This window comes from Phyllostomus discolor, chromosome 2, assembly GCF_004126475.2.
Source record: "Phyllostomus discolor isolate MPI-MPIP mPhyDis1 chromosome 2, mPhyDis1.pri.v3, whole genome shotgun sequence".
NCBI lineage: Eukaryota > Metazoa > Chordata > Mammalia > Chiroptera > Phyllostomidae > Phyllostomus > Phyllostomus discolor.
Window position 1 is genome coordinate 17577460 of NC_040904.2, and position 16867 is coordinate 17594326.

The window sequence follows — 16867 nt, forward strand, 5'->3', positions numbered from 1 at the left end:
AATAGCTATGTTGCTAATATAATACTTTATTTCTTACAGGATATAGGTAAAAATTTAGAACAGGATATTTGCAAACACTCATCATATTACTCAGAAAGCAAAGAGCATTTAAAGTAAAATTAGCAATATTTCTGTTCTTCTGGGGGAAAATGTGTTATTGCAAATTCATTTTTTAAATTTAAAATATGTTAAACTTCAACTATTTGTTCAACAAAATTGCTGTACTCTATACTAGGCACAATTTTATGTGTGGGTTTTGAAACAGCTAAATAACCAAAATATAACACTTTATGCATTTTTTATTCTAGTGGAAAAACAGAAAATGAACAAAATAAATAAAACATGACATACAGTAATCATTGCTAAGGAAAATTAATAGGGTAGGAAGACAGCCAATATTGGAGAGGGAACGCCATTATCCACAGGGTGGCCTCCCAGAAGGGGTGATAGGCTCACGAAGGGTTGAGGAATGTGAGCAAGGGAGTCATGTGGACAGGATAGGCGGTAACTAAGACTTTGGGTTTAGGGTGGAGTCAGTAAAGTTCAGGAGCAGTGAAACCAGTGAAGAGTCTAGGAAAATTCAGAGGAAAGATCATCCTAGCAAACTATCTAACCATGTACCCTTTGAGAATTATCTGGCTTTATTTCAGATCATCCGAGCCAACCTGCCTTTCTTCTTCAAATTAAATTTCTGTCATGACATCCTAGAACAGGCTACAAAGTATAGGTCCTGTGACTTATAAAAGAAGTCAGGAGCACATTCCCTGACAGAAAGGTGTTAATAGAGTCAGTTTTTATATATTGCTTTTAAATGTATACTTGAAAATTTATCAATTATCTAATTTTGGAGACCAGGATTTTACACACAGGCAAACACAAACACAGACATGTGAACAATTTGTTAAATACATTGTCATGTCTACTTGTCCTATCAAATCCTAATAATTTGTGTCAAAAATCTCCTCATGACCATGCTATGACCTTGCAGACTGTGCTCTGTAAAATGGAATTTATGACCGCAAAAATATCTGAGATTTAGTTTGCTCAATTGTCCTATTGCTTCTTTTGGTAACCTTGATTTTTTTCTCAAAACTGCAGTTCTTTGAGGTACTTACTTCTATACAGATTATATTGATACATCATTTTCCATTTCATTATCCTGTTTTCTCAGATTTCTGACCATGGCTTTTCTCTGAGCTACAAGTTCAGCTCTCTGTTTTGCCATAATCTTGTTAGGGATGTTCCAGGATAAAACCAGCTCCCTTTCCTTAAACATGCAGTTCTTCAACCATTTTTGCTTCTAGAAGTATTCCAGACATAGCTTCAAATACATTCCACTGTTGTCCGGGGTTAGGCTATTGACAGTGTAGAGAAAAGGCAAATGATCATTATGAAAATCATTATTATTTTTTTAAGCAGTATCAAGTGAATATGTGGTTGTAATAAGCATTTGGTACTTGATATTACATTTGGAGTTCTATCTGCTTCTCCCCTTTTCTTCAATGTATTTCTGAATATTTAAATAATTAATGAGTATAATTGTTACTAGAGTTAGGCATAAAATTCAGAGACATGATTCATGTGAGAAATGTAACATTTTAGAAAGAAGAGAAAATTTTTCACTAAGAGCAATATTCAGTTGAAATTTCTTTTTAAAATATGTATACTTGAAAATTTATCAATTATCTAATTTTGGAGAACAGAATTTTACACACAGGCAAGCATCCCTCCAAACATTTTACATTTCTCCTTAATTCCTGAGTAAGATATCTATAGCACACTCTAAAAATGATGCATTCTAACTTTCGATTGGCTTTCAAATACTCAGTATTATTATTACCTAATACTCCAAATTATTGACCAAAGAAGAGTTTTCTTTTAACATTCTCTTGTCAAAAGAACAAAATAAGGCTATTGTCACTTTTTCTCTGGTTAAATTGGTTATTTAGTCATATCACACATTTAATGAAAGTTATAAATAGTTTATTTCAACCAAAATATTCAATGCCAAGATATATTTTTACTTTCAATTAAAAGATATAGTAAGGAACTCTCACACCTCCTGTAACACTGCAGGAAACCTCATAAATCATGAGCTGACATTAAATGGTCCAGTAGTTATTCTAGTGTGAACTTAGCCATTATTAAGGTTAAATTTACACAAAAGTAGCTATGCAATGTATGGCATTAGTGTGATAAAGTTGCAGGGTTAAATACACAGATAGCCTTCTGCTGACAAACCCAGCAGTTGTTAAATAGGTTGTATAACTCAAGCATATTCTGATATAAGCTGTTCATTTTATTGATTATGCACAATTCGTAAAAACTTTCTGGTCTATTTTACTTTTCTCTTATAAGTCAGAGATCTTTTTTTTCTCCCACTAAACAATGTATCATTTTTTTCTCTAAATCGCTTCACAAAAGATCATAGATATATCCAAAAAACAAACACACAAACAAACAAAAGCAAAACACCTTTCTGTCCTAGAGTAAAGTACTGTAATGACAAGAGTCACCAAGAAGACAGAGACTTTAAGTGCACATCTGTTTGGTAGGATCTGGATGTGTGTGCCTCCCCGAATTCATATGTTGAAACGCTAACTCTGATGTAATGCAATTAGGAGGTAGGGCCTTGGGAAATTCTTAGGTCTTGAAGGTGGAGCTCTCATGAATGAGCTTAGTGCCTTGATAGAAGAGAGCCCACGGAGTTCCCCAGCTTTCTCCTGCCATGTGAGGACACAACTGAGATGTCAGAGATCCAGATGAGGGCCCCCACCCAACCATGCTGGCACCCCGATCTTGGGGTTTCAAACCCCAGACCTGTGAGAAATACATTTCTGTTGTTTATAAGGTACACAGTCCATGGCATTTCATTATAGCTGCCTGAACAGACTAAGACAACATTTAAATATACATGTCTTCATTTTCATGTTTTCATTTTCACATTTAGAGTGTTGACACATAATTTTCCAGTAAATGATCTGTAAATTGAATAAATGTAAAGTAAATAAGTGAAGGGAAGGAAAATTTGATGAAGATGAGTAGAAATTATAAAAGCAAACAGTAAACTATTTGATCATAAAATATAATGCTGAGTTTATTTTTAAAAAAGTAGTAACCACACATGCATTTTCAATATGTAGGAATTTATATCTAGATACATTTTTACATGTCTCCAATATTTTTCTTCCTACAATACAAACTACTATCTTTAAAATGTGAGTTGATAACTATATTTGGAAAACAATTTAAATTCATATGAAGTAGTTGTTAATTTCAGCGAACCAATTTCTATATAACCTGGGGGATGGGTATATATAATATGAGAGATAAATAAGTAAACTGTGGAAGACCCATAATAAAAGAACTATAGTTTGAATCATGGAAGAAAAGCATGAATGACTTCACATATTTAAAATTAAATTACCAATAATAAAACTGAAACATTTATGATACTTGCTTCCATAGAAGGATGACTTAATTATCAGGTTTTATAAGGTGGTGATATCTCATTCTCATGTGTTAGCTATGTGTGTGGTAGTCTCTTTCCAATGGTGGTACAGACTATTTATTTATTGAAATAATCTATCAAGTTTTGCCTGTTAAGGAAGAAAAATAAATACAAACTAAAAGTGGTTAATCCTACAACTAACAAATTCATGACTGGAAACTGGAAAGCACTGTGTTTGCATCTAATAATGAAGAAATACATTTAAAAATTCTAGCAACATTAATCTTGATTAAAATAAAGCTCTTGTTAACTTATAAGATTTATATTGAGGAAAAATAAATATAAGGCTTAGCCTTGCTTTGGTCAATAGAATATGGATATAAATGATAGTGTGCAATTGTCTTGAAAGGAATGCCATGTTCCTGCTTGTCTCTCTTAGGCTTCTGCCATCATACTGAAAAGGACACGCATCGCACAACTGGCTAGATCAGGGTGGATTAGAGAACATCCATTCACTTGTATCTCATGATCCTTTGCTGAGCAACTTGGAGAAAAATCTTTAAGACATTGTTCAGTGGGTGTGTGGAGCCCACCCACACTCCACCTACAGCCTACTATAATCAAGTCTATCTCTGTTTAGTCTAAAGGAGCCACACTTAGCTGACCTGAAAAAAAATTACCAAATTAAGTATTTTTTTTTGTTTTAAACAACTGAGATTTAAGATGGTTCTCACAAAGAACCATTGTTTCAGTCAGTAATTGATACTATGAGATCAAGAAAATATTAACAGAGACATCTTTCCTGCAATCTATTTAATGTTGCACACTTCCTACCACAAGTACGTGTAATGTTTAATTAAGGAAATGATTGTTAAATTAATCATTATTGAATATGTAGAAACCAAATGTAAGAAAAAAAAGTCTTAGGACAAAAATGAAAAACATGCTCTAAAATATCTAATAATGGTTACTGAAATTTGATGTACAAAATAAGGAATATATGAGTTTGGACAATGGCACAAAAACAAATCTACAGCAAGGCAAAGGAGAGGTTATATACCCTGAGAAATCTTATTTACTGCTAAGTGTTTATACTCCTCAGACGTAATCCCTCCTTCCTTAGAAAAAAGTGGCATTGATATCTATCTGTCCTCCTTATCTCACCAAAAGGATTATTTCCAGGCCTCATAATGGCACTGCAAGTGATAATGTGACTTCTCTAATCCCTCATTGATCATCTTCTATTTGAGGGCTGGCACAAATAGCATCATTTGCTTATGCTCCAATACTATGCTATTGTTATTATACAATTGTTCTAATTTCAATATTTTTCCAACTTTTACTTCTAACACTTTAACAAGTTTATGCTCTCAGGAAAGCTTTGTATAGCTTTAACCCTAACCTCATTATTTTTCTTGAAATTTAACATTTATCCTCCTTCAAAAGCAAATCTCTGTGCTTTGGAGGGTGGGACTGGATTGGGCTCCTTAGTTAGCTCGTTGGCATCTACGTTTCGTCTTGACTTATCCAAGTTACAACTTCCTTGGTCTTTCAGTTTTTCCCTTTAAGCCAACATTGTAATTCTTAAAGGCCAGGGACAAAATCTGTTAATTTGTCAAGCATATTTGACACAATAGATACAGTTGCAAAGCACATACAATCAATATTTTAAAAGCACATTTAAAATAGCACATATATTGAACTTACTGCACCTAATTGGATATGATATAGTTAGTGGAAGTATTTGAGGTTTTTTGTTTGTTTGTTTTTTAATCATCCTGAAACCTAATTGCTGTTCTATCTGCAATTATTTTCATGAGATTGGGAAAGGTATTAAACTTACCAAGCTTCAATATCCTTATTTACAAAATTTAGTTTTAAAATACCTCCAAGTTTTATTGTGTCTACTGTTATGAATAATATTAAATTACCTAGGATATAGTAAGTACTACTCATTTATTTAAGGTTTTCTTGTCAGTAAGGGAATTTTTAAAAATGATGAAATAATGTAAAACATATAATTTTACAGTTAAAAGACAAAGATATAATTGGCTCCAACCCCCTCATCTTATAGATGGCTTACCTGAGGTTCAGAGGTAGAAATGATTTTGCCCCAAATCTCCAGAAGATAGTGTCAGGAAAGGAAGAAGATAACTAATTCAAAGTTACATAATACATCTAATGGCTGAGGATGGAAATTCAAAATATTTGCATTTCTCAATATTTTGTTGAACCTCCCCATTGAAATCTTCTTTAAAAATCTGTTACGCCTATTGGCTGTTATGCAGTAGAAACAAATAGTGAGAAATAAATACAATTTATTCAGAATTTCTTCCTTCAACATTAGATTGTGAGACTAACCCCACTTTTTCTGTCAAGCTTCATCATCTAGATCACTGAAAAGGACAGATGACATTTTTGAGATAAGCACTACCATCTTATTTCAACTAGAAAATAAGATAGTAAAAAATATTTTCACTTCAAAGTAAAAATCATAGGGGTTTGAACTATTTCTCTTTTTAGCCTTTAAATTCTAATATCAGGTGCAATGAATTTGATAAAAGTTAAAACTGCTTGTGGTAAATAAAATTTTAACATTACCAAACACACACATTTTAATCCTTCTTATTACATTATGGACTCTGAGAAAACTTTTCTTGCTCACTTGTGGGTTTACATTTCCCTGTGTTATGTATCTCCTAGTCTTGGTTGAAACCTTAGAGACACCGGCTCCTGTCACATTTTTTTCCCAGACACAATCCAGGATTACTAAAAATCTCACAAGTTATCTTGTTTCCGAAAGATTTAGAGCAAGATTTCCTGACCAGATAAGTTGGATAAGTTAACTCCAGATCTGTATCTGAAATGAACTCCCTCACTATTCAGGGTTTATCATGGGTGATACCATCAAAAAGTAGCACACACAGCTTATGCTCCCTGGCAGCAAAGGGCTTTGGCAGGCGGCCTGAAGAGAAATACCTGCAATTCAGAGAATGATGAAGACTTTTTTAATGCTTCCTTGGCTTTCATAGTTTTCACTGAATTAGGGTCATTTAGTTCTACTCTCTACTTTCAATCAACTTTAACCTTTCCATATGAACCTTGCCACAAAAAAGAAGCCCATGGTAATATAGATTTTTAATTGTCTCTCTCAGGTTCTGGGTGAGGTTGTTGATATAGTTATTCTGCTTGATAATAATCCTCCCTAAAATGAAGGCATAGTCCCCGAAGGCAAGGATTTTTCAAATTAATGCTTTTTGTTCCTTGTTAAATTGGCTAACACCCAAATGTATTTGTTGGATTTCTGAAAACCACTGTTTTGTGTTTTTTTTTTTGCTTTTGTGTTTAAAGAATACAGCAGCAGTCATATGCACTCAAACACACATTTTTCATCCTATTATCTTCAAATTTCTGTGGAATTAATATTTTGAAATTAAATAACAATTTCATGAATCAACATTTTCTTGTTTTTCTTTTAGCTACCCAGTGCCCTCTCAGTCCCTTACTCAATGATGGAATTGTAAGTACCAAACAAGTCTGGAAAATACTTCTTTGAAGCAGAGTCCCCAAGTATAGGACATAATCATAAAGGCTGTCTTACAGCTCTGCCCTTGCCTTTCTAAATTGCTAGAACACTGTGCATTAGCTCTTCTCTGTACTCTCCACACGTGCACACAGCAGGAAGCTAGACTGCCTGGATTTCTACAAGTTGGGAAAGGCACTTCCTCTCTCCATGCCTCAGTTTCCCACATAAAATAAAAGAAATAGTAGTTCTTACATGATAATGTTTTTAAAGATGACAAAAAAACACTGTATAGGCATAGACTACTTTCTATTATTTCATGTCACTTAAAAGTACAAGTTAGATAAATTAAAATGACTCCAATTTTTAGCTATGCTGTGGAGAGCAGGATCAGTAAAATGGCATTGGTCTGGTCAAGATAGGATAAAGCATATAAAGCAAAATGAAGTCAATCATGTCAACCAAGATGGCTGCCATCAGCCATGACACTTTGGGTGAAGAAGAAAACTACCTGAGTCATGCTAGACACATCTGGAGGGAAACACACCTAAGATTTCTGTACACGTGACCACAACAGCCATGCCTGCTGAATGGGACCGCCCATAGATAGGCTTCTGGGAAAAATCCGCACTCACCATCAAGGGATCCAAGGCACTTATCAAGGGAACCTGAAGGGTGAAGTACACCACTCTCAAGGGTATAATTGAGGCAGGCAGCAGACCACTGCTGAACCAGCCCAGCTCCATGCACCAGACTGCTGCTCCACGCTGTGTTGCTCTCCCTTTGTATTGGCAACTGGAGGCTCCGCTCTGCTGGATCCAGGCCATACCCTCTCTGACCTATGAGACCAGCTCTTCCCTGCAAGATGCTGGGGGAAGTACTGTCTCATGGGTCAGTAGACTGAAACTCTGGGATTTGGGTTCATTATCCCCCATTGATTGCTGTGTGTGTGTGTGTGTGTGTGTGTGTGTGTGTGTGTGAGATAATTTTCTTAGATTGTTAGAGAGTTGGATATTCATATATGTTGATGTTCTACTTTCAGTGAACCTGCATTCAATAAAAGCTGAGTGAATAGCATGGTTACCTCATGTGACTCTAATCTATTCCTTGGTGTCAGGTTGCTCAGTAGGCAGCTACCCAAGCAATTGCCTGGATGACTTATAAGAAAGATTGTATTGCGAAACATAGCTTGCCAACAGATGCAGCATTAGGGAAGTTGAAAGGAGAGTGAAATACAGTCATATCTGGGTACTTGTCTGCTTCAGAACCAGTCATTTCAGGGTTTGAAACCTCAGAACTCATCGCATTTCAGGACATCGCACTTGCTAGAACTTCTATGACTCACAAAGCTGCCCCACGAGAGAGAATGCTTCACTGTTTGGTACTTATCTGTTTCAGCACTAGTCACAAGTTCTGGAATGATTTATTGACAAGTACCAAGGTACCACCGCATAGCTTTTGAATTTAATCCTCCAACTTGAATTTGCCTTGACCAACCTGTAATTTGTAAAATTGGAAATTGTTGCAAACTAATGCCATCCTTCCTAGGGGTTCCTGAATTTCCAGACCTAAGGGGTCTGAAGAGCAGGAAGTAGCAAGAGTAAATTATCTGGATTCACTGGACTCACAGTTGGAAATTAAAGCAAAGAGTAGAAAATAAAAGGTAAAAATCATTGGCTGGATTCTGGGAAAAGAGGACATTAGTGTGTATGCATAAAAAAGAAGGAAGAAGAGGGAGAAAACTGAGTAGCAAATGAGAACAGGCTCTAGTGGAAACAATGACATTGTGAGCTCTTTCAGAATAAGCCTTATTGTGATTTTTCACCTTGTTATCCCTACAAGGCACATGGTGCATTTTAAATACATTTTGATTGAATGAAGGCATTCATCAAGTATTTTTAATAGTTTGCATTACATGAAGTCCAGTGCCAGTGATTTCCAATTGAAAGAAAACCTGACAATGATTTTTTTGTATTATTTCATTCATTTCTCACCAGGAAATATTTAAAGTATTTCTTTAGTCAGGGGGCAAAAAGAGGATTTTCAAGGACACTTATAAAATAGCTGTGTTGAGGTATAATTAGCATCAAATTAAACTGCTCATATTTAAAATATATAATTTGTAATTTTTAACATGTGACACTACTAAAATTCAAGACTGCGAACATACCCATCAATCACGTCAATTTTTATCACGCCATGCTTCTTTTCTATTTCTGTCCCCATGCCCTGCCCTCCTTACGCAACTGCTGATCTGTTTCGGCACCAGAGATTAGATGACATCATCTACAAGTTATATAAATGTAATCATACAATGTATATTTTTTATTTTTTTCCACACAATATAATTATTTTATGTTAATCTATATTTATGCAAATATTAATGGTTTGTTGTTTGTTATTACTGAGTATTGTCATATTATACCCATACACCAAAATTTCTTTATCCATTTACCTGATTATATATATCTTAGTTATTTATGTTTTATGCTTTAGATATTATGCTGTTATGAGCATGAACATTTGTATACAAGTTTTAAGTGGATATATGCTTTTATTTCTCTTCAATAAATACCTAGTAATAAAATGCCAACATCATGGGGTATGTGGATACTTGAGATTTTAAAGAAACTACCATTTTTTTTTCCCAAAATAGATATATCCTTTTACAGGTTCACCAGCAGTTTGAGAATTCCATTTCTTCCACACTCTTCACATAACCTGGTATGGTGAAATCATCAAATGTATCAATTGGATAGCTGTCTAATGTTGTCCCATTGTGGTTTTGGTTTGCCTGTCCCTGGAGACTAAGGATCGCTGAGCAGCATTTTTGTATGTGTCTATTTGGATTCTTTATCTTCTCTTTGGTGAAGGTTCTGTTAAAATAATTGTCTTCTTTTTAAATTGAATGTGTTTTATTAAACAGGAAATGTTTTATTTCCAGGAATTATTTCATGAAGTATTCAATACTATTTCTGCTTTCAGGGACTCTAACTATATACATACTGGGCCCCTTGATAGTTTCATGTATGTTTATTAATGATTTTCATCTCTTAAACTTAATTTGTATGTATTTGAATTTGAACAGTGTTTGTTAATTTAATGTCATCATCACTAATCTTTGTACTTTGGTGTAAAGTATGCTATTATACCCATCTAGTACATGTTTTTTCTTATATATTGTAGTTTTTGGCTAAGTTCAATTTTAGATTTCTTTCCTTTTGCTTTTTTATATCTTGTAAGTCTTTTTAGCTTTTGGACATATTGAATATATTTTTATACATTTTAACAATATTTCTACTGATTTGACCTCTTTTTCAGTTCTCAGTTGGATTCAGTTGTTTAATATTCCTTCTTATTATGAAGTATATTTGTCTGCCTTTTTTAATGCCTGGCAATATTTTGTTAAATGCTATGAACTGTGAATTTTGCCTCTTGGGTGTGATATTTGTGTACTTCCATTTGAGCTATGAATGTAGATTTTTTGGTTTATCTTTTACAGTTTCATCCATTTAGGTGTTAATTTTAAAATATGTAAGGTAGGACCAGAGTAGTAGTTAGTCTACAATTGTTCTTCACTACTAAAGCAAGATATATCTGGCTGCTCTGTCTTAATACCCATGTATTGTGAGGTTTTCAACTGGGGCTATTATTCGGAACAGACCTTGTTCCCAGTACTGTGTGAGTGTCAGAGAGTGTTTCCTCTGGTCCTTTCTGATGGCTACTTTCTTAGCCTCAGGTAATTCCTTCACAAGTATTCACTGATATGTGAATACTCTGTTGAACTCTTGGGGAGCAATATCTGCATAACTCCAGAGAACTCTTTCTATGAAAGTTTCTTCTCACCATTACTCTGTCCTCTGACCTCTAGTTTCCTTGCTCTCCTTTAAATATGATCTTTTTATTTTCAACTCATAGCCTACAGGGTGCCATCTGTCTTCTTCATCTTCATGCCGGGGCCTAAAATGTCTCTCAAGATTGTTGTAATCTGGCACAATCATGCAGTTTACCTATTTTCATTTTTCATCTTTCACATATGTACTCTTTGTTGTTTAATATATGGTGTTTTGAAGAGACCCTTTTTATATACAGGGTCTGGCAGAAGTAAGGCCTGCTTGAGTATGGTTGGTAGGGTAATAATATGGGTACAATAATTTATAGTTTAAATTTGAACAGTTCACCTAAAATGTCATATGGTGTGCTTGAGTGTGACATTGCTATGTTATAGAATTACATGCTCATGGCTTTGTAGTAAGAGGTTTTGTAATAATAACAAGGGGTGTTATTTGTGCTGGATCCTGTATTTTTGTATTTGTTGTTGCTATTTCAAGCAAGTGTTTAAATTTACTTCTTGTTTCTACATCTTGGTCAGAAACACAAACCCTCTTTTTACATTTTGGTGAAGACCACCTTGAATAATAACTATGCATATTTGTGTACTATGTGATGATAGGACTGATCATAACACTTTTGGAAGGTGTTTTTCTTCTTCTGAAAGATAAGAGAACAGATGAAAATGGAATGAAAGTCTAAGAACTAAATTTTTTAAAGACTCAGGAAATTTAAAAAGAAAGAGAAACTAGTGGAAAGCAATGAAAAATTTTGTTAATAAAAAAGAGTGTGATTAGATTGTTATTATATAAGTAAAGGCACTTCTGAAAGGCTGTTCAAAGCACAAACTGGTGAGTTTAAGTAAAATGAATACTGAGAATAACTCATTTGCCTTAGAACCTATGAATTTATATAAAAAGTCTGTTTTCATCAGAATGGTGGTAGGATTTATACTTCAGAGCTTAAGGGTGGTATAAAGAAAGAGATGGTGAAGGTAGTGTCTCCTACTAGTTACAGAAGCATTGGAGTAAAATGAAGGCAGAAAATAGAGTGTCATCTAACAATAACAAGAAAATCAGGTGAAGGCTTTCACAGGACTGTGTCTAATCAAATCTAAATTACTTAGATTTATTATCCTAAGTAATTTAATGAACAAGTAAATGAGTATGTATTGCTAAATTTTTGCTATTTCTATTATGTAAGATCTCGTCGAGTCCTTAAAGTGTTTGGATTCCTTGACATGGCATTTACTGGTAGTCAAGTTGTCCCTAAAGAGCAAAAACTTGTGTAGCTGCTAAGCTGGTTTGTTGCACATTCATAAATTTGGCCAGTAAGAATGCATTGAACCCAAACAGATTGAGGAAAAAATAAACAAGGTGTCTGTGTCAGCTTCCTACAGGCACAAGATGACTGCAACCTGGAAGGGGCAGAGATCGACAGTAAGAGTGGGAGGCAACTGTGTCCTGGAAGAACCCATCCCACACTGCAATGAAGCAGCTATGCTGCCTGCAGTTCCACCCTGAGGAGGAGGAGGTAGATGGATCCATGGCTTTGTAGAGACCTCCCACAACATGGAGAGGAGAGTGGAAACAGCTGTGACAACTCTTCACAAGACTACTTACTTTGCACTGTTCCCGGGAAGGTTACATACAAGGTGTTACACTGGGGTCAAACTGCTTGTCATCCTTGTCCACTTAGCCAATGTGGCCTCAATGTAGTGTATCCATGTTGTCATGGGGAAGGGGTTTGCCTAGAGTGGTTTGCTAAATTACAGAATAGATGGAAAGTCAATCAAGTCGAAATTTAAAAAATGTGAAATAGAGAATGCTAGAGATTGAATGTTTGTGTTCTCCAAAACACATGTGTTAATTCCTAATTCCTCATGAGGTGGCATTTGGAGGTGGAACCTATGAGGGGGCCAAAGGAACCTATAAGGGCAGAGCCTTTATGAATTGGATTAGTGCCCTAACAAAGAGAACCCAGAGAGTCCTTTTGCACAGTGTGGGATACAGTGAAAAGGTAACTGTCTATGAATCAAGACAGGATTCCTCATCAGAAATCAAATTTGCTGGAACATTGATCTTAGATTACTAATCTCCAGAACTGTAATAAGTTAGTGTTATCTAGGAACCCTTCAAGTATATGGTATTTTTTATAACAGCCTAAATAGATTAAGACAGAGAAAACCCCAAGCCTACATTTCCCGATGAATAAAAAAAACAAACAGAAAAACACAAAACAAAAACAAATAAAGCAGAAACAAAGTGGATAAAACACTACTATGCTACTTCTGGAAAAAATAGTCTTCAAGTTATCTAAAATAAGCAGAATTAGAAAGCAAAAGTTATTTGGAGATGGAAGAGTAGGAAGTTGGCAGATCCCATAACTAACACTTTTTAATAAAGTAGGACCATACATCATGCATTCCTTGACACAGATTACCTAGCAATAGCCATTAAAATGTTAAATGCTAATAAGCATATTATGTGAAAGTTAAGTGAATTTAACTATTCCAAATCTATTGAAGAATAAATATCCATGGCCACCATTAATCTTTATTCAACCACTGAACAAGGAAAAAGTCCACTGTAATTCTAATTTTTAACTTTGAATATATTTATTCATTAAGGTATAGTAAAGTTCATTTGAAATGCACAACTCTTGATTTAATAAATGTGATAATCATCTCATGGGGAAGAACCTTCAAGGTTTTCTGGACCAACATCATCATTATATTGATGAGGAAACTAAAGTCTTTTTTTTAGAGACAAAGTACTTTTATTAAATGTGGTGGCTGCCAATAACAGACAGGATACACAGATGGATACAGACATAGACAGATCATAGGTAGATAGATAGATAGATAGAAAGATGATAGACAGACAGACAAACACACAGTTAGCTTACTCCTACTAGCATTTTTTTAAAAAAATTCCAGCAAACTGGTGAAAGTTTATGGGTAGAAACAAAAAATTCTTTGTGAATACTGATAAGCAAGAGAAATGCATTGAAAGCTTCAAATCCATTACCATATTTCCAGAACTCATAAAGACTAGTACTGCCATCTTGTGTCTTTATGGTTATTTATAGAAATAATCATATAGCTGTTTCTATTTTTATTGTCAACATGTGCTGATGTAAGATACACCATACAGTACACATGGCTGTACATTTCCAATAGTCCCATTAATTTGAAATAAAAGCATACTTCACCTTAAAAGTGTGAATAAATTATAATTGGATGCATCAGAATAGGATTAGAAGTGGTAGATATGACCAAAAAAAAATTATATTCTTCCTTTGTTTTTTTACCCACATATATAATGACATGTTTACATATAGGAAATTATATAATAATGATAGGCAAAGGCAGAAATGTATATCTATTCTGTATATAAAGATGTTTATTTTATATATAATTTTATTATATGTATATGGTTTCACAACATTATAGCTTGGGGTTTGTTGAAATTTATACTGAATATACCTTAAAGTTATTTTTAAACAAAGTTTTGTTCAAGAAAATATTTCTATCATGATAAAACTAAGGGAAATTAATAAATTTTACAATCACAGAAATAAATACTTAAACAATTAGAATATTTACACTTCATGATCAACAATCTCTGATAACATGATATAAGTAATCAAAATATTTGATTATTTTCATATTAAAATAAATTCATTTCTAAGGAAGAAAACAATGGAAGAATGGATGTTTATTAATACATTTAGCATTCATTAAATTCAATGGAATACATTACATTTTATAATATATTAAATGATATAGAGGAGAGACTTACATTTATTAATGAAATATTTACCACAACTTTGCATTAGTGAAAGGGGAAGTAGCAACTCGAATTACCCTTCTGAATATCGAAGACCTAACACTTTGAGAAGTGGGCATTTAAGTATGTAAGGTCAAAGACTTAGAAAAGAACTTAAGCCAAGTGTTCTGATTCTGAGTTTATCTTTCAACATCACAGCTGTCTCATCCACAGCTATATATAATCTATTCATTACTAAGAAATAGAATTTGCAAAATCAATGATGTATGTGCATGTTTTATACAGAAAACTATTCTTTGCTTATGCATTCTCAAAGAGATAAATAGATTGATGTATTGGACAATGCAATCTATGTGCTTTTAGGGATTACTTTGCACTCTCCCATATTTTATTCAACAATTTATTTCCCAATTCAGGTTGTTATTTATTCTGAGCATACCAAATGATTTTATTAAAGCATTTGAAAGTAGGGTAGTAATTGACTGCTGCTGCCTGTGAACTACAAAAATCAAAAAGAAAAATACTAGATAAAAAAGATGACAGTTTCCAACATTTTGAATTCTTTTCAAATTGCGGAATAAGTGAGTGAGTTGCTGCTTGTGCATTTCTATTCAAAAAAGTTTCTAAGACACAAAATAGGAATGAAAAGAACCTCCATTTCAGTTTTACAAATAGCTCTTGCATACATTATTCCAATTGTTCCTCAAAACAATCTTATGAGGCAAGTGCTTAGTGCTTTCACTGACATTGTACTGCTGAAACTGGGCCTTGGAGAGGTTAAATTACTTCCATAGGCTCACACAGCTGGTAAATGATAGAATCAGGCCCTAACACAGAATTTTAGACTCTAAATTTTCATGAAATTCCTCCATTCTACCATGTTACTAGCTTTCCCTAGATACTTGTAAAAGTAGTTTGCTTGTCTTTTTAGATATTTTATATCATTGCTCAAAATAAAGGCTTTCTTATTCTTCCTACGTATATTAGTTGAGATTGGTGAATTTTACATACAGCTTGGAAAAAGAAACTATAGAATGTTCAGCAAACTCTTAGGATTGGCATCTTTCTAGTATTGATAATTCTTTAAGCAGTCTCCATGATATTTTTGATTGGTATGCATTTTTGTATGTGTATGTGTCTAGCTTTGCTACATTTTTTACTTTTAGTATAGAAAAATTCAAACACATACAAATTAAACCAACATTATAGTAAACCTCCATGAATTCATTGCCCAGTACTCTGCCATTTTTGCGACATTGATATCTCCAGGCATACTTAATTTCATCACTAGGAGGAAATGTGAGGACAACATTGATGGTGACTATGGTGATAATGACTACATGTGAGATTTTTCCAGGCCCAATATATTTTTATTTAAGTATAACTTATGCTCATTAAAATTTAGTTCACCTTTGTCAATATATATGTTTATGAGTTTCAACAAAGACCTACACTCATACAACCATCACTGTGTCCAAATGATTTTAAAGTTGGCATAGTAAAATTATGCAAAATAAAGAGATCAATAATATTATGTTAAAGATCTAAAGTAAAAATAATAGTATGTCTGGAAATTATAAATCCACATAGTGTCAAAGTGAAATGTTTTTTATTACATTATTTTATTCCCTTAAGTGGACTGGTTAAATTTCCCCCAAAAAAAGAGAAAAAGAAAAAATAAAGTTTATGTAGTCTTGAGTTTTTAACAAAAGCTAAAATCTATCCCTGTGAAGAACAAGAACTATAGTGGCAGACAAATCACAAGAAAGCAGGGATTGACATACATACCAGGTTGAAAGTTCTCAGTTCTCACGCTCCATAACTACTGTTATTGAGAATCTGTCTGTGGACTTGCTATTTCCTAGCCCACAGTGCAACAGTTGATGGAAGATCATTCTTTCAGTTCTGATTTTCAACTCACAATTATTGGTATGTTCCCTATGGACCCAAATGACAGTAGATACTGACTTTTCTTCCAAAATTGGCTAATCTCAGGCATGACTTCCTGATCAGGAGGCTGTGTGAAGGGATGGTAAATCCAACCAAGCTATCAGTTTCTGCTTTTTTTCTCACCAAATAAACAAAAACTAATATGACTTAGCATAGACAAAGAAGAATTTTTTCACGTATGTTAAAATTTGCACTGGCTAAGCTCATGTAAGTCATGGCTGGCTTCAATGATCAATTTGTTAATATAAATCAGCTTATATCTATCTCTCACTATTAGTAGTTCCATTATCAGGCAAAAAATACATCAGAATTAGTTTTAGT